The sequence below is a fragment of the Pipistrellus kuhlii genome, unplaced genomic scaffold (assembly GCF_014108245.1).
Source record: "Pipistrellus kuhlii isolate mPipKuh1 unplaced genomic scaffold, mPipKuh1.p scaffold_m20_p_10, whole genome shotgun sequence".
Classification (NCBI taxonomy): domain Eukaryota; kingdom Metazoa; phylum Chordata; class Mammalia; order Chiroptera; family Vespertilionidae; genus Pipistrellus; species Pipistrellus kuhlii.
The window spans coordinates 6,026,726-6,044,190 of NW_023425405.1; positions in this window are offsets into that span (position 1 = coordinate 6,026,726).

Sequence of the window (17,465 nt, forward strand, 5' to 3'; positions counted from 1 at the left end):
CACACACACACACACACACACACACACAAAAAAAAAAAAAGGAGGGTAGAAAAATTCCAAAATGGGCATGACGATTTGAATGTAGAATAACACATTAGGTTGATTGTGTGGTCTATTCATTGCCAGTGAGGCAGGAATCCAATTCCGTAGCTACGTGTGCTTCATTAAATACCTTTTGACTGTGTGGCATCTACTAAGAATACTAAGAGACTAGGAATAAGATGAGTCCCTATCCTCCAAGAAAAGGCAAAACTATTCTTTTCAGTCTAGATGATAACAGCTGCTATTTAGGAACAATCTCAGATGTGTCAGTCCCAGAGTCAGAAATAAAACTCAGCTATGCACTAAGGTAATATAAGTTCCTCACTCCACGAGGCAACTAATTTGTCCATATGTTATTCCACTCATTCTGCTCAAGTTGTACGGAGGGAAGCAGCAGCATAGGGATTTGGTAGAATGAATTTCTTTTTCAGTGTAATACCCATTGCAGTACACTTAGAACACTTCTTCACAATCAATGCAGAAACAAGGCATAATGTGTTTTGAGCAAGTAATATGTGTCTGACATGCTAGATGCTTCTCATAATGTATCTTGTTAATGTATCATAAACGCACAGTGAGATACTGAGATTCACTTGATTTCTCCAGGGTCCTACAGGTAGCAAGTAAAGAAACAGATTGTAAGACGTGTCTGACTCTTTGCTATGTTAATCTTCATTAAAGTAATATTTCAAATCTGGATAGGGAGTCATTGACAAACCTCAAAAAATATTCTAAGGAGTATTTATTAGTTCTTGAGAATATGAGGCTGAATTTAAAATATGTATACTCAAACTATGATTGGTGAATCTAATGTTACCTTTAAATCTCAAACAGTACACCCAATAGGACCTGAGACAAGTTTTTTTTATCACTGAGTTAGGCAGACTTCTTTCAACTACAGACATAAGGTTAGCAAACAAAATACAGGATTCCCAGTAACAATAGAAATTCAGATAAACAACAAATACTTTTTGGTATAAGGATATCCCAAAAACTGCATGGGGAAAGTACTGCATTGGACACACATGTACTAAAAATTTATATTTATTGAAAATTCAAATTTAACTGCACATCCTAGATTTTTATTTGCTAATTCAGGCAACCCTAGAAAATTCAACTCAAAGTGCCACAACAATACTATATAATAAAAGGCTAAAATGCAAATGGACCAAACAGAGGAATGACCAGTTGCTATAATGCTCACTGACCTCCAGGGGGCAGATGCTCAACGCAGGAGCTCCCCATTGGTGGTCAGTGCACTCCCAAAGGGGGAGCGCTGCTTAGCCGGAAGCTGGGCTCGTAGCAACACTGAGGATGTCTGACTGCTGGCTTAGGCCCAGTCCCCCAATCGCCCCTCAGGCTTCCTGGCTGTTCCAGCCACACAGGCTTCCTGGCTGCCTTTTCATTTATCCATCTCCTCACTGTTCCTTCAACTGAGGGGCCTCTCTCCCCAAGTGCACAAATTTCATGACCAGGCCTCTAGTAAGGATATAAATAAATACATTATTTTACATAACAATAGTTCCAAAATAACAATTCATCCATTCCACCATAGCCTCAAGGAATCAATCTTACTCTACTTTACTCTTCTGACATACCCAATGTGTCAGCTAATGTCCTAGGGCTACCTCTTCTCCTGATCACAAGACAGCTGTGCAAACCCAGCCATTGCATCCCATTACTACTTCTTCCAGAAGAAACTCGTCCTTCCTGTGGGTCTTTCATAGAATCAAGGAAAGTTTTCCCAGAAGTATTACAGCACGCTATTCCTTGTGATTCACTAGCTGGAAGCCCATCACATACTCAGGCATGTGGCAACTACTGGCAAAGAGGATGGGTCTGTTGTGACCGGTTTAAAATAATCGGGACATATTCCCTATGCCTGGAGCAACTCCTCTCTGGAGCACATGGCCAAGTGGAGGAGGGTAGATCATGGAACACAGTCAGAACTTCGTTTGAGCTGTGGGGTATAGAAAGGAGACGATGCTACCATCCTCTCTCCTACACAGTGCTCAAACAGCCCAGCACTCAGCGCACTACTCCTGTGGCACTATTCAGCAAGCACCTTTCAGTCATTCAGACAACCGCTGAAGCAGGATCCTAAGAAAACTCAGATCACATTATTTCCATCCAGAGCCATAAGCTTACATCCTATACTACATTTGCATATGCTCACCATACTATTAATTAAAGGATTGCCCAAAGCAGCAGCCTCAGAGAAACCCCCTAGAATACTTTCTTATTAAAATCTATCCCAACCCAGCCTCCATTCAACATTCAGAGATTTGGACTCACTTCACCAGCTTGCATGGGTACGAATAATCCAGTCCTATTCAATAAATATGTGTGGCATTGTTACTACAAATTCAGAATTGTTCTAAGACATAACAAAAGTTCTAAAATAACTTTGACTCTCAAAGAATTTACATCTTCATTATACACATATTCTTTTTAAAAAGCAAGAGCTCTTTTAGTATAAACTCTTTAACTTACAGCTCTTTGAAGCAAACTGTAAAGAAAAGGAGGGAACAGCCCTGACTGGTTTGGCTCAGTGGATAGAGCGTCGGCTTGCAGACTCAAGTGTCTCAGGTTTGATTCCGGTCAAGGGCATGTACCTTGGTTGTGGGCACATCTCCAGTCGGGGGGTGCAGGAGGCAGCTGATTGATGTTTCTCTCTCATCGATGTTTCTAACTCTCTATCCCTCTCTGTAAAAAAATCAATAAAATGTATTTTTTTAAAAAAAGAAAAGGACAGAACACAGGCTCCACTTACAAACAGCTGTCAGACCTTGGTTTTCTTAGAAATATCCCTCAGGAATTATTCCTTTATGCTAGCACATCACCCTCTTATCATGCCCACGGTACAACAGCTTAGGAGAAAGATAAACTGTTATCATGCATATTAGTCATTTGTCTTCATCTGCTGTCCCTTCAGTTCACTTAAAACTTCTATGTTATTCCAATGACACATTAACAACATGTTATTTCTTTACACCAGAAAAATATTTAATTTTAAAATTTCTTTTAAATCAGCTAATCCAAGCTCACAAGTGTCTTCATCCTACCACATATAAACCAACCATTTTACATACAAAACAATTGTGATTTTGGTGGTTATAATTCAGTCTTTAAAACTTTCTATGTTATTATGTGTGTGTATGTGTGTGTGTGTGTGTGTGTGTGTGTTAGCCATAGCCATGTAGAGATGTAGTGAATTTTCATTTTGTATTTCATGCTATAAATGTATTAATGATTGAGTGATGAATAAGAAAAAGTTAGTGTCCTTGCTGATGCCACATTTTTTTTTCATTGCAAAGAACTAACAATTGCTATTAACCTTTGTATAGTCAGTATTCTTTCTCAGAAAGCAGCATTAATGATTACTGTTCACAGAAATAAAGGAAGAGATACCATGCTGGGGACAGAAGACATTCACATGTAACTCCTAGAGTTAGTTTTAATAACTTACATGCATTTCTGTATCATATGTTTGGTTTAGAAATCGTATGCATGTATGCATATTTTCCAAAATGACTAGCAGGAATTAAACAGTGTGTTTCTGGTGTGAGTTTGTATTGGTGGTGTTTTATGAGTCACTGCCACCTTAGCTCTGGGTCACAGGGAGGAATCTCTCCAGGTCTGTCACCGTGGAGATGAGTTGTTTCTCGCTTCAGGGAAGGTGGCCTGTGGCTTGTAACCTGGCGGCAGTCGGTTTGGGCTGCAAGGCTGACCATATGTTAACTTAATTAACTGGGTCCCGGCAGCCATTTCGTGCCTCAGACATAAAAACTGAAAATACAGCAACCAAGAATTTATGTTGCTTAAGTTTACTCTCTTTTGTCCCCGACTTGCACTGTACTGAGCTGTGATAAATCACCTCCCTTCTTCCCTCCCCTCCACAACCCTCACTGTTATATTCAGGCCGGGATCACCAACCACCCAGTGCACTCATCATGTTTTCTGTGCATCCAAAGGTTCCCAGACATGCCTCATTCCGCAATGGGAGCAGACAGGGATGGCCAGGACCTAAAAGCCAGGCCGATCCATTGGGTGTGATGGGGTTTGAGTGAAGACCCATCGAAAGGCTATTCAAATCCAGGCAGTGGAGCAGAACCAGGAATGAGGGGAGTGTGAGGTGCAAAGCTCAGCAGGAAGACAGATGGCAACATCAGAGAGGCCCAGCACAGGGTGCCAGGCAGGTGCCTTGGCAGGCAGACAGAACTCCGTGTTCCAGGGCCCAGGACATGGCAGGGAGGAAAAAAATGAAGAAAAAGAAAAAACAGGGAAAACAAGAACATACCTTTTCCACGTCAAGGTGATTGAATCACCCTGCCTAAGGCTCAGTGGGTGAGGCTGGGCCAGGGAGATGAAGGCAGATTCTTCAAAAAGCAAGACTGTAGAATAAGAGCCACAGTCTCTGAGAAAAGTCCTCCGTCCCCAGTCTGAAGAGCCATACTGGGAAGATTAGAAACATGTGGTTTCCAGGTTAAGGAAGAGCTTAAATGCTGAGCCTAGGAGTGCCTAGGAGTTTGCACTTTATTCAGAAGCAACGGCAGCCACTGATAGGTTCTGACACGAGCAGAAGAATAACACAGCCAACAGCAGCAGCAGACATTTCGAAGTCAGACCTAGATTTGAATGCTATCTCCGCTTGCTGGAAGGGTGATGATGAACGAATGACCTCACCTCCTCACCTCTGTAAGCCTCAGTTTCCTTCCGCATACCCATCTCCTAAAGTGGGCATGAGTATGATATAGGACTAGAAGGCCCGGTGCATGAAATCCATGCACAGGGGTGTGTGTCCCTCAGCCCAGCCTGCACCCTTTCCAACCTGGGACCTCTCTAGGGATATCCAACTACGTGTTTAGGCCCGATCCCAGTAGGATTCCCTTGTATAATCACTTTGGGGATTTTAGGATGGGGTAGGAAGGGAAAAATTATTTGAGAGTTCTGAATCAATTTATGGACCATCTTGTCATCTCAAGAATGGTATTCTTTTCTCTGAAGGGTGACCATATGCAGGAAAAGATTCCTTCCCTCTCGAAGTACCAAGCTGACAAGCATAGCTGCCTTTGACTGAAGGGATTTCAGTAGCAGCATGACATAGAACTCAAAAACAAATATCAGAAACCCTCTGGCTACCGGCGTGGCTGTGGCATCCACAAAGCTGTGCCTCCCTGAAGGGGCAGAATAGAGCTTAACACCTTGGGGGAATAGACCTCACTAGAATGATCCATCCAATCAGTACACAAGCAAATCGCATAAACAAGTCCCAAAGGAGGACGGGGTGACAGTACCTAAAGTTGCTGCAATATGTTATCTAAAATGCCCAGTTTCCAACAACAACAACAAAAAAGGTTGGGGCCTGAAAAGAAACTGGAAGATATGACTCATAACCCCACCTCCTCCCTGGCCCGCTGTGCCAGTGGGCCCGGGCCAGTCTGACCCACACCACACAGCCCCTCCATCTGCAGAGGCAGGCACTGGGAGAGGCAGGGCAGCACCCTAGCCCAGGCCCATCCCACCCTAGCCACGCAGCCCCTCTATCTGCAGAGGCAGCACTAGGAGAGGCCCCCACATGGTCATGAAGCCCCTGCAGAGGTTGGACTGAATACCATTAGAAATTTGTTCTACAGACACCGGTGCCAATAGAGTGACTCAACTTCCATTGTCACTGTTGACTTCCAATTCAAGTCTCCTGTGTCTCCTGGTGAAGGAAGCAAATCATGGCATGACTGCATTGCCTCCTTCCTTCCTACTGTCTTTTCCACACCTTCCTCAATAGAAGAGGAAGGATGTGTATCAGCAGGGTGGCTCGTCCTCCTCCAGCCAAGCATAACAACAGTTCTGTTCATAGGTTCCTGATCAGAGAGGTTTGGCATCCCAGTATTTTCCGGTACAAATTTTTCATGTGAGCTCTTGATGAACTTCCTGGGGCAAACTTCCTTTGGAGCTGGATGGAAGTTACCACAACCAGCAGAAATCAATTCTATTCATTCATAATTGTATCCACAAGTCTAACATGGAACATCTGCTCTTACTCCTTTCCAGGCTGAATTCCTGGGACTAAGACCACCGTTGAGAGAAATTCCTTGTTTCAAAAAGCACATGGAGTTAAACAACCCCTTCAGGACACTATCTAGGTCTGAGATGATTTCAGGAGATGAAATCTGTTTGATTACCACATGCACACAATGGGGTGAGCTACAAGAATATACTTCCTTTCCCAATCTTCCTTGCTACATTTAGCATTTTCTTCTGAGTTGTTATCCTTAATTGCTCCATCCCAGTCATAAACATATCCAAAATAACTGTATGAGTTTCTATTTCACAAGATAAAGTACAGAGGTGCTGAATAAAACAACGCCATCTCTTCTTTCTGCATGATATGAGAGAAAAAACATTTTACTGATGCAAACTCTTATTTTAAATTCAGCATTTTGTTTTCTCCCTCTCCTTGGAGTTAAAAGGGCTTCGGGTGAGAAGTGATAGAACATTGATGTGTCACATGAAACTTTCCCTTCCCACTCAGCACTAATGAAAATATTTGCCTTCTACTTAACTAACAGGTCTTTTCTTTAAAACTTGCTGAACTTGTTTTTTAACTTAGTAACTTCAGTGCAGACCATAACAGAGATGCTTTAGATTTTCATCTCTTTCATTCCTTAGGGGGAAAAAAAGAAAGGGGGAAAAAGTACCCACCCTTACAGGCTAAATAAGGAGAATGAAGAAAAGTTTCTTAGTTCATAAAATAATAATTTTTAAACACTTATTGGTTTATTAAATTATTGCTTTCCTTTAACTACCAACCAAAAATCACTTACTATCACAGACCTAATATATTTAAATTGTCAACATGAATCTATCTTATTTAATGACAACATGGACAGTACAAATAGAAATGATCATTCCTCATCAATAGATGTACAGTCTTTAGAATTTTAATGCTAGTATTTGCTCATTGGACTAACGTATACTGAACATAGGACATATTCAAGTCTTTCATACCCTAAGAACAACTCAATTGTACCAGCAAATGCCCTTCTGTAAATTTACCTATGCAATTTTTTAAATTGGGAAGACATAAAGGCATATACAGTCAACATAAAAATATTTTAAACTATTTTATCTACTCAACAAAATTATTCAACTGAAGCTAAATAAATAGTCATCAAATTACTACCCACAAGAGTTAGCAGCTGCTTATTTTTAGGGCTTTCCTATGTGCCTCTACTGTCCCCTCCCTACTCCACAAAGTGAACCCAGGAAAGAGACAGGGGATTAATGGTAAGAGCTCCTTCTCCCTGCAGGGCACTGGGAAATGATGGCATGGGAAGCAGCTGCATTTCCTGAGTTATTCTGCCTCTTTTTGTTCTTTTTCTCCCCTTTTCTTTTCCTCCAATAGTCTCTTCCTTTCTTTGCACAATCTCAATTAGTTCTCAGGCTTAAATTACATTCAGATCTTGACACATATAAGTACATCTCCAGCTCAGACTCCCTCTCCTGGGAACTCCAGGTTTTACTATCCAACCTACAGGGTATCTCAAGCTTTATGCATGCAAAGTGGAATTCCCAGCAATGGAGCACCACACCACTTCTCACTTTAAGTGGAATCACCGCTCATTCATTTTTAAACTCAAAACCTAGATTTTTTTTTCTTGTTTTTTTCTTTTCTCTTACCTCAATACGTTATTCACTCTAGTGGGAAGTCCTAACAATTCTACTGCAAAATATACATCAAATCCATTCTAGTCAAGAAAAGGACAGTCTCTCAATTGGACCCTTTTCTATCAATTTTATGACCAAGTTATCATTACTTTCAACATTTTAATAATTTAATTGATTTTATTAATTGTATAGATTGTATTATAGGAAGTAATCAAAAGATTATTTAAAAATTAAAGGTAAATAAATAAGTAAATAAATGAAACTATTTCTAAAAAAGAAAGGGGTCTTTGATACTCTTCTGAGATTTTGATTTATTTCTATATTTTCCTGGCCAGATCTACCATTAACAGTCTGTTTTTTGTTCATTCCTAAGCCTCCCTAAATAATATTTATATTTATTTCAGCTGTATTTTCATGTACACTTGGAATTAATCATAAGGAATGACCTGACATTTAAGCATGAGTGATAAATGTTTCTCAGAGACATTTGAGTTTTTCATGATTGTGAATAGTTTCTAGAGCTCCATCTAAGCCTTTTCTTACTTCAAAATCATACCACACATCCAGCATCTACAGACAACTCACATTTTAAACCCAGTAGGTTTAAAACTGAACTCTCTGACAGTCCCAAGCTAAATTACGTGCTCCTCACTGATACTGCCATACACCTGTGTAACCTCTTTTACCAGGTAAATTGAGTATCTTAATTATTTGTTGATATATATTCTTCACCTCTTTAAAAGCAGCCTCTATTGTTAATCTCCTCAGTGTTTAAGAACAGTCTACTAGTATATGTATACTGTAAACATATTTTTCAAATTAAAAAAAACTAACTTCTCTAAAATAATACAACAAGAAGTCGTTGTTTTATCCAATTAAAATCTACATCATGATAAGAAGTATAACTAACTCTTGAAGGCAATTTAAACTTAGTCAATCAACATATATTTTTAAAATATATTTTTATTGATTTCAGAAAGGAAGTGAGAGGGAGAGAGATAGAAACATTAATGATGAGAGAAAATCACCGATCAACTGCCTCCTGCATGCCCCACTCTGGGATGGAGCCCACAACCTGGGCATGTGCCCTACACTGGAATTGAACCTGGAACCCTTCAGTCCGCAGGCCAACACTGTATCCACTGAGCCAAACCAGCCAGGTCAATCAACATATATCTTAATGCCGAAAAGATTTGGTTTCTTCTAACTAGATTGGGAAGGGTTCAATGGAACAATTTGTCAATTGGACAATTTTGACTTTTGGCATATCAACAAAGAGTATTTGGGATGATAGTAAAGTATTTTATTTCAATTCTCTTTCCTTTATGGAATTGGTCATCAGTTTTCTTCTGTTTCTCATTAGAGCCCATATCTGTTATTCCATTTACAAGGTGTCTTTAGATGTACAAAGAAATAATTAAAAATAGTGAAATTCAGTAAGGTTGTCAATGGATAAGATCGTTTCCCTTTTATATAGCGCCCCAAAAAAGCCTCATTCCTTTTGCCTCCAAATATTGTCAACATCTTTGATATCTCTCTCTCTCTCTCTCTCTCTCTCTCTCTCTCTCTCTCTCTCTCTCTCTCTCTCTCTCTCTCCTCTTTTTCTTTCTCTCTCCCTCTCTTTCTCCTCTCCCTTCCTCTCTCCCTCCTTCCCCTAGATCAGTGTTTCCCAAACTTTTGACATATGTGTATCCCTTCTATAATTTTTGTAACGCTGAGTACCCCTCCTACTCATGAGAATGTAGAATTAGGTGCAGCTAAGCACGGTGCAGTGCATATCCCCACCAAACTTCGGGGCAACGCGTACCCCCACCAAACTCTTCCAGTGCCATTGGGGATACGTGTATCACACTTTGGGAAACAATGCCTAGATCATCCTATTTAAAATTATTTAGAGTTGGAGCCTGAGATAAAATGCCTCTTTCACAATTTCATCAACCACAACAACATATAGAAGCCAAACTTTTTTACAGTTTTCTCAAGAGTTTCAAAGTCTGATATTTTGCCTCAAATAATCATGGGAGGGGGGGAAAAACACCCAAGAATCTACTGGCTGTGTGAGCAAAACTAACACATGGGCATGTGGCTGGTGAATGAATGAAGGAAACCTTAGAGATTAAGAAGGCAGCCGGAAATCTATATAGGCAATTGTTGGGCTTAGGGATTTTCCTCACTCCAGCGGGGTATAGGACCAATGATCTCTGGGAGGCCAAGTCTTCAACCCCATGAGGTCTGAAGTTAGAGTTCCTGCAGGGGATCATTTACACTGGGCAGACCATCGCCTCACACAGCACAAGGGTCTTTGGAGCCTCCGTTTGGCAGCCAGCCATGATTCACTGCAGTGGCATATTGTCAGGGCAGCTGCTCCTTCACACATACACATACACATACACATACTCACCCTGCTATAGAAATTAACCCTTTCTCATCTACCAACACATGCACAGCCCTTGTGTTCAAACTACCCAGCAGAATCACATCTGAGTCACTGAGGACCAGTTGTGTGTCAACTCTCTTTATATAATATCTCCAAACTTTACAGCAACCTTATGTGGTAGGTATGATGATCCCTAATTTACAGATGATTTCACTAAGAGGTGGAATATCTTGCTCAAAGGCTCAGACTAGTTTAAGCCAGAACTATAACTCAAACCAAGATCTGCCTGGTTCCCAAACCCCATTGGCATTGATAAATAATGATCTATTTATATACCACAGGAGGGTCTAAAGAAAGGGCAAAAGTTTCTTTAAAAAACAAACCCATAAAGTCATTAAGAATTTAGATAAGTTCTATTATTAAAGATACAAGCCTGTTTTCATTATTACCAGAGCTGACTTGCTTGAGAACCAGAAAAACATCTGATAACTTAAAAGAGTGTTCTTTTTTTTTTAAATCTCAATGACAGCTATAATTTAATTATTCAGTACTTTAGGGAAATAACATTTTATTTTTTTAATATATTTTATTGATTTTGTACAGAGAGGAAGGGAGAGAGATAGAGAGTTAGAAACATCGATGAGAGAGTCATCGATCAGCTGCCTCTTGCACACCCCATACTGGGGATATGCCCACAACCAAGGTATTATACATGCTCTTGACTGGAATTGAACCCAGAACCCTTCAGTCCCCAAGCCGGTGCTCTATCCATTGAGCCAAACCGGTTTCGGCGGGAAATAACATTTTAATAAAGCACTAAAAAGTTGTAGAAGTTCCAGAAAAGGAAGGGCATTACCAATAATGAGGTCAGAATACTGGTTAAAGGTCAGCTCCCTATCATCCAAAGGGCCCTCCTAGGTTGGCACTCCCTAATGAATTTACCAAGGCCTGCTCTAGACATTGACCTCAACTCTTTCTTATTGAAAACTTGATGTGTGCCTGATACTAGAAGTAATTCCTATTAAATGAGAGATTTGGTTCCTCCAGACTGGTTTTTATGTGGAAAAAAATATTAGTAGATTGTCAGTTTTAAAATATTCAATTTATTATAGTTAGAAGTTAAAAAAAAAAAAGGATTGGTTTGTTAGAGTTTTCAGTTCAGATTATAAACCTTATTATCCCACTATAAAGCTAGCAAATTTTTAGTCACTTTAAAGGTGGCTTTAATTACTATCTGGAATCCTATTAATTAAACTCTTTAATATTTTTAATTGAATTAACACATTTAGCATAAATCATTTTCATGGGTATACAAATTAACAAATTTCCTCAAGTATTTAAGCAATACTTACACAATTAATAAGTGAAACTTTAAAAATGGTTTCAAGGTCTCTTTTCTCCAGGTATTATACATAAAATTAATTATGTTCAATCTAGATACACAATTCTAAATCTGTTCCCAATTAGAATTTAAAATGGTGTTACAAGGTTGATATGTTATCCTAACAGGCTAATATCTCATATATTATAGATACTTAAAATAGCAAGTATGCACACATTCATTAATATAAAAATAGTATTACATTTTCATCCTCTTAAAAATTTCTACAATTAATTTTAATCTTCCCAGATATGAAAACTCTTTCCCACAAAGAGAATATACCATCTCACAAATTTTAAGTGTTATATCCCAATATGATTGCTGCCTTCATAGCTTCTCAATGACCTGAGGCTACTCCTAGAATAAGACTGGATCCTGTCTGTGACAAAGGTGAAACATACTTAACCCTGTTATATGAGACTATATTAAGGACTTCAAAAGTGAAAGAAGGAAACTTCATGTGGCTCGTATTCATTAGAATTGAATCGCATCATTATCTAATTTTAAAGTCAGGTTAGACTCTCTAGCTTCCACCAGATGGCCATACCTCTTCATTGGATTTTTGCTTTCCTTAGTTTTGCTTTCTTAGCTCTTAAGACAATAAATGTATTCACATCCAGGTGTAAATACATTTGAATATAAGGCAACAGACTCTCCAACTGGTAGGTTATCTTGTAACTGGCTGCTGGTATCTGGTAAATCAGGACTGAGTGAGACAGGCTGGAAATGCCCTGGAGCCCTCCCTCAGTCTCTCCCCAGCTGGCCAACCTCCTGCATCCTTCTCACAATCCGGGCTGAAGCCCTTCCCTCCAGTGCACAAATTTTGTGCATCAGGCCTCTAGTTTGAATATAAGGCAATCTGCATTTTCTCACATTCATGAAAGCACCTAATTCTTTTTTTTTATTTTTTTTTTATTTTTTTATGGATTAAGGTGTTACATATGTGTCCTTATTCCCCCTTTTTCCCCCTATTGAAATCACCTAATTCTTTTAGCACTTAAACCATATTGGATTGAATTATGAAATGTCTTGGAGCTTTACCTATTTTGCTCACCACTTCCAAAGTCAGTCTATTGACAGACTCATGTTTCAAGGGCAAATGAATATTAAAAACCAGGCTTATGGAAGTAAAGTATCATTAAAAAATGCTAATATTTTAATTTATAAAAAGAAATGTAACTGGTAAGGAATCCAGGCCCTTAAAATCTTCTGGTGCAAAAATTATTTTCATACAAACAGGTTTTGTAAAGAGGCGAGTTATCATCTGAAGGCTGTTTGGTGAGTATGGAATTAAAACAAGAGAAATTAAATATATAATTTGGATAATTAATTACAAATATGATATAGAAGAGTCTCATAGATAACATCCCTTCTACCCACAAGTTTGGTACTATCATAACTACAACGCAAATACAGAGTCAAATAGATGGAGCTCAAAATGTCAGCTTTGTCCTGATCGGTTTGGCCCAATGGATGGAGCATCTGCCTGCGGACTGAGGGGTCCCGGGTTCGATTCCAGTCAAGGGCATATATCTTGGTTGCAGACACATCCCTATAGGGAGTGTGCAGGAGGTAGCTGATTGGTGTACCTCTCTCATCAATGTATCTAACTCTCTATCCTTCTCCCTTCCTCTCTGTAAAAAATCAATAAAAAATTTAAAGAAAAATGTCAGCTTTACTACTGATGAAGGCTAGCCTACAGATACAACTTGCTACTGTGAGCACTGATAAAACTGCTCCACTGAATTAGACCCATGGACAGTTGTCACTGTCCCAGTCACCCCCATAGCCAGGCTCCTGATTACAGGAAACTGGAGAGAGCAAAATGTATGCATCCTGTGGGAAAGCTGATTTACAAAGAGGCAAAAGAGAGACAGAGACAGAGAGGGTGGCGAAGAGTAATCTCTGTCTTCCAAATGTCCTTTATTAGGTCAGACATTTTACCTCCTGTGGGAAGGTATAAATCAGAGAAGAAGGGTTTAGGATAATGAATCAGCTTAATTGTCAAAGAAAAATGCAGTCACGTGAATGCTGGAAGTCCAAACTTTGTAGGTGATTTGGTAATTTTAACACATTAAGCGCCATGTCAATCACCGGTGACTGACACTATACTTTCTGTCTGAAGACAAAACAAACTGGGTGCTTAACGTGTTATAAAATAAGGTTTCTTCAACGAACTTTTGAAAAGACAACGAAATCAAACTGCCACAAAGCAGGAGCAGGAATCATTCTACAACACTTAAGATTATCCCTCAGCCAGGGTCAGCTTCGCACACAGGTGACAAGAATGCCAGCAGAAGCCCCTGGCTGCACACTGTCCAGGCCACGTCTTACGCACCATCTATTACCTTTGTCTAAAATTCTTCCAATAGGATGCATTCTTCTGGGTTCAAAAACTCTATTAAAATGCCAGCTCTCGAAATATAAGCTAAACATTGCAAAAAAACATGGCCTGAATTTCTTAAAAACTAGGCTAAAACTTGACATTTGAGGAAGGACATGCACCAGAAGAAATCTACCAGAAGCTATAAAGTATGTCATTAAAATAGAAAATACAGCGATCTCACTTTTCCCATTTTCTACTTTTAAGGTACCATCCTCCAGCAATAATAAGACAAGGCATGTCAACCAGCTGGGAGAAGATAAAATGTAAAATGCAGATAGAGGCATTTCTAATAAATTTTAAAAATGTAATGTCCTGGCCAGAGAGGAGAGTGACAGGGGATTCTTGATGAAATAATATGAAAGCTAGATGTAATTTTTCAAGAAATGGAAACAAATAGATGCAGCCTGTCATAAATCACTGATCATATTTATGCCTAGTGTTTTATGATATCTTCCCTGTAGCGCCCATTGTTTATCCATATTAATAAAAAAAAAACCCTGAAATTAATGTCAAACGCCCTATGAAAATACCGCAAAGCTGAAACATTACTTACCCCCAATTACTTCTGCTTCTGCTCAGGAGAGTTTGAAAGCTTTCTATCACCCACTGGCATGTTTCATTTTAAGCAGCCTCCTCTGCTTTCATCTCTGTACTATGTATAGCATGCTGAACTATCTCTATGAGATCAAAGGGAAACTCACTGTACTTTGTTTACCAAGGCCAATTTAATGGGTAACCAGGGTACTTATTTTACCAAACTGACTAGTCCCTTTGAACTCCTAGCTTCACTGATCCATAGACCACATTCAAGCCGTGGGGAAGGCTTCCTTCAACCTGGAAAATGTTCTTAGCCTCGTTGGTGCACTTGCTTTGAACTGTGTGCCATGGATTTTACTGAGCTATAAGAGCCCAGCAGAGGTTTCCTCAGGACACACTAGGGCTAACCTCCTGAGAAAACAAAGACAAATGAAACTACATCAACACTGCAAAATTGAAAACATTTCATCTCCATACCAACAGATAAGAACATCTCCTCCCAAAGTACGTGATTACCATATTAGGCTTTTACAATAATTGACCCACTCATCTGTGTTTATCTGGCTACGGAATGGCTTATAATGCTCACTTCTACATTGATTTAAGTGGAAAATGTTTGTTCTGTGAGTTCCATTAATATAAAGGTGTATGTGAACCAAGGTAATGCAATGAGAAAAAAAATTAGATTTAGGAGTTTTGCATTCCAATACACCAGAGGTGGCCCATTAAATCGTTTGGTCAGGCCCTGCCAAGGCATTAAGGATGAGTTAGTTAAATTTGACCAAATAGAGCAGGGTAATTAAGTTGATAATTTTGCATGGCCCTCCAAGAATGTTATAAATATCCAAATGGCCTTTGGCAGAAAAAAATTTCCCCACCCCTGCTATATAGGAGGAGCAGGGTGTTTTTGCCTAAGTTGTTAATGTCTCTGAACTCCTCATCTCCAAACTAGGAAGTCCCCTTATGTAATAAGCATTAACGCTGCTCGCCAGAATTTCTGGCATTTATGCTTTGGGGCACATGAGGAAATTGCATTCTCTTGCCCATTAAGGCTGCTCATGGTGCTATAACCCACTTTGGCCAATGAAATGTGAGTGGAAGTAACTTCATTTCTGGGAAGAAGCATTAATTGGCATTATGAAACTTTATAGAAGTTTATCTTATTTTTCTGGGATGGCCTTGGGAGCATAGGTTGACATGATATGGAGTTGTAAGTCTGAGCCAACACATGGAGGAGAACTGCCTTTGAGAATTGCCTGGATCTAAACGCTTGCTGTGTTAAGCCACTGGGAGATGTTACCACAGGGTAACCTACCCTATTCTGACTGTGGAATTAGTGAAAGGATGAAGTGAAACAATAAAAATAAAGCCCCTAGGGGTGTCGAACTCAATCAGAGAAGGGGCCAAAATCTAAAATCCAGCCTAAATCGGGGGCCGAATGGTTTACTGAACTGTCATAAACTGTCATTGTGATGGAAACGCAGCGGAGTGCAGTGATGACAGCGCGGTGCGGGCCACATTGCAAGGCCTGGCGGGACGGATTTGGCCCGCGGGCCTTGCATTTGACACATGTGCGAATGCTTAGGTCATATTAGTTGATCCATATACACTGGTTCTCTTCCTTCTCTTTGCAGAGAGGAAGGGAGAGGGATAGAGAGTTAGAAACATTGATGAGAGAGAAACATTGATATCAATCAACTGCCTCCTGCACACCCCCTATTGGGGATGTGTCCACAACCAAGGGATGTGCCCTTGACCGGAATCGAATCTGGGACCTTTCAGTCCACAGGCAGAAGCTCTATCCACTGAGCCAAACTGGTTTGGGCTAATCTTGTGCGTTTCTTAAAGTAGGTCTTGCTGTTATAAGCTTACAAATATAAAGTTAATAAAGTTTTCCCTAAACCCATTCTATCTTCCTTTATTACCTTTGTGCCTCTCCTGTCTCTTTCCCTGGCACCCGGCCATTATAAAGAAAGACTTAAAAAGTATTTCATAACCATTTCCTCACTCTTCACAGTGACTGTCTCAAGAAAGAGAATTTAAAGAGGGATTAAAACCACCTGGAATTGGTTTGGTTGTTGTTGTTTTTTGTTTGTTCTTTTCATCCCCTGGGAGCTACAAGGATAGCTCTGGATTATCTTCCTTCAATACTATCACCTTTGACTATTTCCCAAGAACCATGACAGTTCCAAAGAGTATTTTCCACTCTGTTTACTTCAGAGTCACGATTTCCCTTGGTCTAATTGGTCTGAGAATTAGCTGAATTTCTGCTTAACTTACATGGGTCTTACAGTGATCTTCCTAATTTTAAGGACCAGAATATGGGAACACATAGAAACATTGTAGAACAAAACAATTTTTCTAGTTCAGTAGTACAAGAAATGACCCTGAAGGTACTTAATATCATTAATGACTAACATATACAAATGGGGGGAAGTGGGCTTATAGTTGTTTGTATGGGAAACAAAGCCATAATTAATAAATAATAATACAAAAATGAACTGTGTTTTGTAAGCCTCACTCCTTACAATGGTAAACCTAATTTTGCCACACCCTGTTTTTACCACTGACTTTGTGCCAGGCACTTTGCAAGCATCCTTTTACATAACCTCTTTACAACCCTATGAAGTAGGCTATGCTATCAACAATGTTAAACCTGGTTTAGAAAAACTCACTCACCAACATCTTTAGCTCATAATGAGTGAAGCAGAAGCAGGTGCCCAAGCACTTTGACTGGAAAGTCTATATTCTTAACCAATCCCCAGTACCTTAGACATATGATTAGAATCTCCTATTAAACCAGTCTATAAGTTACCTAGTCATGTGGCTATAGAGGTGTATATTAGCAGATCATTCTAAATTGGTTTCTTGTATACCAAGCTCCATTTTCAACCCCCCTGGAATAACTCAATTATACCCCACATTCTTCCATCATAAATGGAATACTTATATGTGCATTTGGGAATATCCAGTACTGAAAATAGTTGTATTTATAAATTTCATGGAAATCAGAGGGAGGGGAAAAAAGGTGTGGGGGGTATTTACTCTTTGTCATCCAGCGCTCAACTGGCAAT